The sequence below is a fragment of the Callithrix jacchus genome, chromosome 10, assembly GCF_049354715.1.
Source record: "Callithrix jacchus isolate 240 chromosome 10, calJac240_pri, whole genome shotgun sequence".
Taxonomy (NCBI): Eukaryota; Metazoa; Chordata; class Mammalia; order Primates; family Cebidae; genus Callithrix; species Callithrix jacchus.
Window position 1 is genome coordinate 35,291,193 of NC_133511.1, and position 7,326 is coordinate 35,298,518.

The 7,326-nt window shown below is 43.2% G+C and overlaps 1 pseudogene; it reads left to right on the top strand.

The window, feature by feature from the left end:
* Positions 1-481: 481 nt before the first annotated feature.
* On the top strand, positions 482-1,253 carry LOC100389936 (ras-related protein Rab-22A-like; annotated as a pseudogene).
* The last annotated feature ends 6,073 nt before the right edge of the window (positions 1,254-7,326 follow it).

Consider the following 7,326-nt stretch of genomic DNA (forward strand, 5'->3'; position numbering starts at 1 on the left):
CAGAAACAGAAAGTCAAATGCCACATGTTCTCATGTATGCGTGGGAGCTGAACAGTGATTATACATGGACATGAGATGGAATAATAGACTTTGGAGACTACAAAAGGTGGGACGGTGGGAGAGGGGCAAGGAACAAAAAACAGCCTTTGGGTATAATGTTTACTGTTCAGGTGATGAGTGCACTATAAGCCCAGACTCCTCTGCTCTGCAATATATGCATGGAGAATCCTGCATTTAGACTCCCTAAATATATTAAAAAAGAAATTTAAAAATTTTGTTTGCAGCTGGCGTCCGGGCTGCTAAGGCGGGCCCCACGTGGCTGGCAGTGGACAGGTCCGACCTAGTGCTGGAAGACGTGCGGCAGCGCTAAGTGGGTCTGGACCGTGCGGCGGCAGTGGCGCCAGGGGATGCTCTTGCTGGGCCCGGCCTCTCCCTCCTCAACTTAGGGCTGTGGCCGGCCCGCGCCCCTGGCTCCCGGGCCATGGTGCTGAGGGAGCTCAAAGTGTGTCTGCTGGGGGATACAGGTGTAGGCAAATCGAGTATTGTGTGACAGTTTGTGGAAGACAGTTTTGATCCAAACATCAACCCAACAATAGGGGCATCTTTTCTTTATTTTTAAAATTTTATTTATTATTATTATTTTTAAAAAGACAAGATTTCCCCATGTTGGCCAGGCTGGTTTTGAACTCCTGACCTCAGGTGATCTGCCTGCCTTGGCCTCCCAGCCTTGGCCTCCCAAAGTGCTGAGATTACAGGGGTGAGTCACTACGCCCGGCCAAGGGGCATCTTTTATGACCAAGACTGTCCAGTACCAAAATGAGCTACATAAATTCCTAATCTGGGACACAGCTGAATAAGAACGATGTCGTGCCTTAGCACCAACGTACTAATGAGGGTTGGTCGCAGCTCTAATTGTTTATGGTATCACAGAAGAAGAGACATTTTCAACATTAAAGGATTGGGTGAAAGAGCTTCCACAGCGTGGTCCACCTAATATTGTAGTTACAACTGCAGGAAATAAGTGTGATCTTACTGATGTAAGAGAATTCATGGAGAGAGATACAAAGGACTACGCCAACTCTATTCATGCAATTTTTGTAGAAACCAATGGAAAAAACTCGATAAACATAAATGAACTCTTCATAGAAATTAGTCGACGAATTCCATCTACTGATGCCAACCCGCCATCTGGTGGTAAGGGCTTCAAACTCCTCCGAAGGCAGCCTTCAGAGCCAAAGCGGAGCTGCTGCTGACGGAACCTCAGCCTCTCAGACTTGATGATGAAATAGGTGGTCCTGAAAGTTAACAGGAGGGCTGGGGCCCTGCCACCAGTTTCCACCTAGCCAGTCTTGAGTCTCCTCTGTGCAAAACATATTCATAGATATTGACCAATCTCTTCTCCAAAGACTGCAGCAATGATATTTCGGTCTGTGAACTTCTATTATGTAAAGAATCTCTATTTGTTTTAACAAATGGTGTTGGGAAAACTGGCTAGCCATGTGCAGAAAGCAGAAACTGGACCCCTTCCTGACACCTTACACTAAAATTAACTCCAGATGGATTAAAGACTTAAACATAAGACCTGGCACCATAAAAACCCTAGAAGGAAATCTAGGCAAAACTATCCAGGACATAGGAGTAGGCAAGGACTTCATGAACAAAACACCAAAAGCATTGGCAACAAAAGCCAAAATAGACAAATGGGACCTAATCAAACTCCACAGCTTCTGCACGGCAAAAGAAACAGGCACTAGAGTGGATCGGCAACCAACAGAATGGGAAAAAATTGTTGCAGTCTACCCATCTGACAAAGGGCTGATATCCAGAATTTACAAAGAACTCAAACAGATTTACAGGAAAAAAACAAACAAGCCCATTCAAAAGTGGGCAAAGGATATGAACAGACACTTTACGAAAGAAGACATATATGAGGCCAACAATCATATGAAAAAATGCTCATCGTCACTGGTCATCAGAGAGATGCAAATCAAAACCACATTGAGATACCATCTCACGCCAGTTAGAATGGCGATTATTAAAAAATCTGGAGACAACAGATGCTGGAGAGGATGTGGAGAAAAAGGAACACTTTTACACTGTTGGTGGGAGTGTAAATTAGTTCAACCATTGTGGAAGACAGTGTGGTGATTCCTCAAGGCCTTAGAAATAGAATTCCATTTGACCCAGCAATCCCATTACTGGGTATATATCCAAAAGACTATAAATCGTTCTACTATAAGGACACATGTACACGAATGTTCATTGCAGCACTGTTTACAATAGCAAAGACCTGGAATCAACCCAAATGCCCATTGATGATAGACTGGATTGGAAAAATGTGGCACATATACACCATGGAATATTATGCAGCAATCAGAAATGATGAGTTTGTGTCGTTTGTAGGGACATGGATGAATCTGGAGAACATCATCCTCAGCAAACTGACACAAGAACAGAAAATGAAACACCGCATATTCTCACTCATAGGCGGGTGATGAAAAATGAGAACACATGGACACAGAAAGGGGAGTACTAAACACTGGGGTCTATTGGGGGGAAAAGGGGAGGGATAGCCTGGGGAGAAATGCCAAATGTGGGTGAAGGGGAGAAGAAAAGCAAAGCACACTGCCATGTGTGTATCTACGCAACTGTCTTGCATGCTCTGCTCATGTACCCCAAAACCTAAAATCCAATAAAAAATTAAAAAAAAAAAAAGAATCTCTAGTGTACAAAAGGACTACATCATTGACTTTCGACATTGCTGAAAAAGTACATATAATTGTATGGATAGTAACATTAAATTGTTGAGTAGTTTTGTAATCAAGATACTATGTAACATTTGTAAAGGGGAAATTAACCCTTTTGTGGTTCTTAAAAGAAAGAAAGATTTTTTGGACATTATTATTTCCTTGGTTTCTGTTACCACTGTTAGAAGGAGTTGTATCATTTAAAATATAGTAGGATAGTGTAAATGGAGACAGGACAATTATTATCTGATGCTAAAATGGCTTATTTATAGAACTGATGAAATGACTTCATCTCTGCCATCTGTAAAGCGCTTTTCATTGAATATGTTTGCCTAGGGTACGTACAGTAAATTAACAATGATAGCAGCAGATCCTTAGCTCACCCTGGGTTTGCTTCTGACCTCGTCATGTGTGTGCCACCAAACGTGTTATTAGCACCTTTTTAAAATAAGCTCTCATGATCAAGATGGGGATGGTAGAGAAGCTGCCTGGAATAAATTTAATTTCATGTGTTCAAATTGACTAGCAATTATTTAAAAAGGAAGAAGAGAGGAAGTAAAGAAGTTGGTGTAAATGCTGTCAATTTTTTTTTTAACGCAAGTATTTTGGTGGGGAAAAACAAGTATCTGTTGCTTAGAATATGTAAAGTTGTAGTCTATATTTATGAGGCCATCTCTTAAAGATTATAAGTTATGTAAATACATTAATAAATCCTAAGTTTCATTTGAAAAAAACAGTTTGTTTAAAAAAGGATTTCCAAATTTTCAAATGTGTATTTTCATATATATACACTTGACATTGTCTGATTACTTTTTTATTGACCAGTGACTGGCTGCCATAGAACATGGCTGCATTGCAGGGGCGCATCTTCCCCCAATGTGATTTAGAGAAGTTACTGAGTCCAGGTGCTCCTCAGTGCTCTCAGCTCAGGTGCTCTCAGGAGCTCACAGGTAATGCTTGTCCTGCTGCAAAGCACAACGCAGAGTCTAGCAATGTGTGCTTTGTGGTCTAACAACACTGAAATACAAATCCTATCCAGCCACCACTTCTAGAAATACAACTTTGAATAATATACATAACTTCTGCCAAATTAAGAGAATTCATCTGTAAAATGGTGATGAAAAATAGTGCTTTCCAGCAGGGCACAGTGACTCACACCTTTAATCCCAGCACTTCCGGAGGCCAAGGCAGGCGGATGACCTGAGGCCAGGAATTTGAGACCAGCCTGGCCAACATGGTGCAACCCCATCTCTACCAAAAATGCAAAAAATTAGCCAGCATGGTGGCAGGTGCCTGTAATCCCAGCTACTAGGGAGGCTGAAGAGGAAGAATCACTTGAACCCGGGAGGTAGAGGTTGCAGTGAGTTTAGATGGCGCCACTGCTCTCCAGCCTGAGCCACAGAGCAAGACTCTGTCTAAAAAAACAATAATGCTGGGAGGGACTCAAGATGGCACGGTGAGAGCAACCCAGGATTGAAGCTCTCGGGGAATATGCAGAGGGTAAGTCAGGGCCGCATTTCCAGACGGATCTTCGTTGCCCACAGGACGGGGAAATTCCCAGGTATAAAAGAGACGCGGGACAACAGGCAGAGGTTTTGGCTGGTGCAGCCAGCAGCCAGTGCAGCCTGCCGCCGGTGCTGTAGCGCAGCGGTGCTCCACAGTGCTCCACACAAAGTGCACTGGTCCGGGTGCCCTGTTGAACGAGCAATCTGAGACTTGAGAGGGCTGAACTTGAGTCTGAATGGGACTTGGACAGTGAGCCACCGCAGGAGAGTCCAGGGAAACAGCGTTTGGGGTAGCAGAGTGGGACCAACTAAACGGTGATTCCAAACGCTCCAGGAGAGGTTCACTGTGAACACAGCTGAACCCAAAATGATGCAGCTCTGTGGGAAAGGGGCGTTTGCCATTACCGATGCAACCCGCCCCTACTGAGGTCCATGCCCATTGCTGACGCAGCCTGACATTGCCGAGGCAACCCGCCACAACAGAGAGACTCCGCCGCAGGGCGTAGCCCATGGCAGCAGGGCGGAGACCGCAGCAGCAGGGCAGAGCCTGCAGTAACAGGGCAAACCTCACACCAGCAGGGAGAAGCCTCGGCAGGCAAATAGTGACTAGACTGCCTCCTACATGGGCAGGACAGCACAACGGACACTCACAAAGAAAGCCCCAACCCCCTGAGACAGAGCATCTGAGAAAAAAAGGGGTTTTTTAATGAGTTCTGCTGCAGCAGAATCAAACGTAGCAGCCTAACAGCCCTGAATGAACAACAGAGCTCACAGCTCAGCACTTGAGCTCCTATAAAGTACAGACTGTCTCCTCAAGCAGCTCCCTGACCCCTCTATATCCAAAAGACTGACATTTGGCAGGCATCATTCTGGGACAAAGATAGCAGAAAAAGAAACTGGTAGCATCCCTCACTGTTCCGCAGCTGCTATAGGTGCACCCCAGACAAGTAGGGCCTGGAGTGGACCTAAGCAGTCGTACAGTGGAGGGGCTAGACTGGTAGAAGGAAAACCAAGTAACAGAAATACTTCATCATCAACAATCTGGGCATCCACTCAGAGACCCAATCGAAAAGTCAGCAACTATTCAGATGACAGGTGGATAAATCCACAAAGATACGAAGAAACCAGCGCAAAGAGGAGGAAAACACTCGAAACCAGAACACCTCACCTCCTAGAAAGGACCAAAACTCCTCACCAGCAAGGGAACAAAGCTGGACGGAGAATGACTGTGACGAAATGATGGAATTAGACTTCAGAAGGTGGATAATGAGAAACTTTTATGAGCTAAAAGAACAGTTATAGATCAATGCAAAGAAACTAAGAACCTTGATAAAAGATTTGAAAAAGATTCAAGGAAATGATAACAAGAATGGATAACTTAGAGAGGAATATGAATGAATTGAAGGAGCTGAAAAACACAATACGAGAACTTCACGAAGATGCACAAGTTTCAACAGCCGAATTAACAAGCAGAAGAAAGAATATCAGAAGTTGAAGATCAACTCAATGAAATAAAATGAGAAACCAAGATTAGAGGAAAAAGCACAAGAAGGAATGAACAAAGTCTCCCAGAAATATAGGACTATGTGAAGAGACCTAACCTGCGTTTGATAGGTGTACCAGAATGTGACGAAGAGAATGAATCCAAGCTGGAAAATACTCCTCAGGACATTAACCAGAAAAATTTCCCCCACCTAGCAAGACAGGCCAACACTCAAATGCAGGAAATACAAAGAACACCACAAAGATATTCTGCAAGAAGAGCAACCCCAAGGCATATAATCCTCAGATTCAACAAGGTTGAAATAAAGGAGAAAATACTAAGGGCAGCCAGAGAGAAAGGTCAGGTCACCCACAAAGGGAAGCCCATCAGACTCACAGCAGATCTCTCGGCAGAAACTCTACAAGCCAGAAGAGAGTGGGGGCTAATATTCAACATTCTTAAAGAAAAGAACTTTCAACCCAGAATTTCATATCCAGCCAAACTGAGCTTCAGAAGTGAAGGAAAAATAAAATCCTTTGCGAAGAAGCAAGTACTCAGAGATTTTGTCACCACCAGGCCTGCTTTACAAGAGCTCCTGAAAGAGGCACTACACATAGAAAGGAACAACCAGTACCAGCCATTCCAAAATCACACTAAATGCTAAAGAGCATCAACATAATGAAGAATCTACAACAACTAACAGGCAAAACAGCCAGCTAGCATCAAAATGGCAGTATCAAATTCACACATAACAATATTAACCCTAAATGTAAATGGACTAAATGCACCAATCAAAAGACACAGACTGGCAAATTGGATAAAAATCCAAAACCCATCAGTGTGCTGTATCCAGGAAACCCATCTCACATGCAAGGATGCACAAAGGCTCAAAATAAAGGGATGGAGGAAGATTTACCAAGCAAATGGAGAGCAAAAAAAAGCAGGAGTTGCAATTCTCATCTCTGATAAAATAGACTTTAAAGCAACAAAGATCAAAAGAGACAAAGAAGGCCATTACATAATGGTAAAAGGATCGATACAACAAGAAGAGCTAACAATCCTAAACATATATAAACCGAATACAGGAGCACCCAGATACATAAGGCAAGTTCTTAATGACTTACAAAGAGACTTAGACTCCCACACAATAATAGTGGGAGACTTTAACACTCCACTGTCAATATTAAACAGAACAACAAGACAGAAAATCAACAAGGATATCCAGGGCTTGAACTCAGACCTGGAGCAAGCAAACCTGATAGACATTTACAGAACTCTCCACCCCAAATCCACAGAATATACATTCTTCTCAGCACCACATCACACCTACTCTAAAATTGACCACATAATTGGAAGTAAAGCACTCCTCAGCAAATGCAAAACAACTGAAATCATAACAAACAGTCTCTCAGACCATAGTGTAATCAAGTTAGAACTCAGAATTCAGAAACCAACCCAGAACCACACAGCTTCATGGAAACTGAACAACTGGCTCTTGAATGTTGTCTGGATAAACAATGAAATGAAGGCAGAAATAAAGAAGTTCTTCAAAACCAATGAGAACAAAGACACAACATGCCAGAATCTCTGG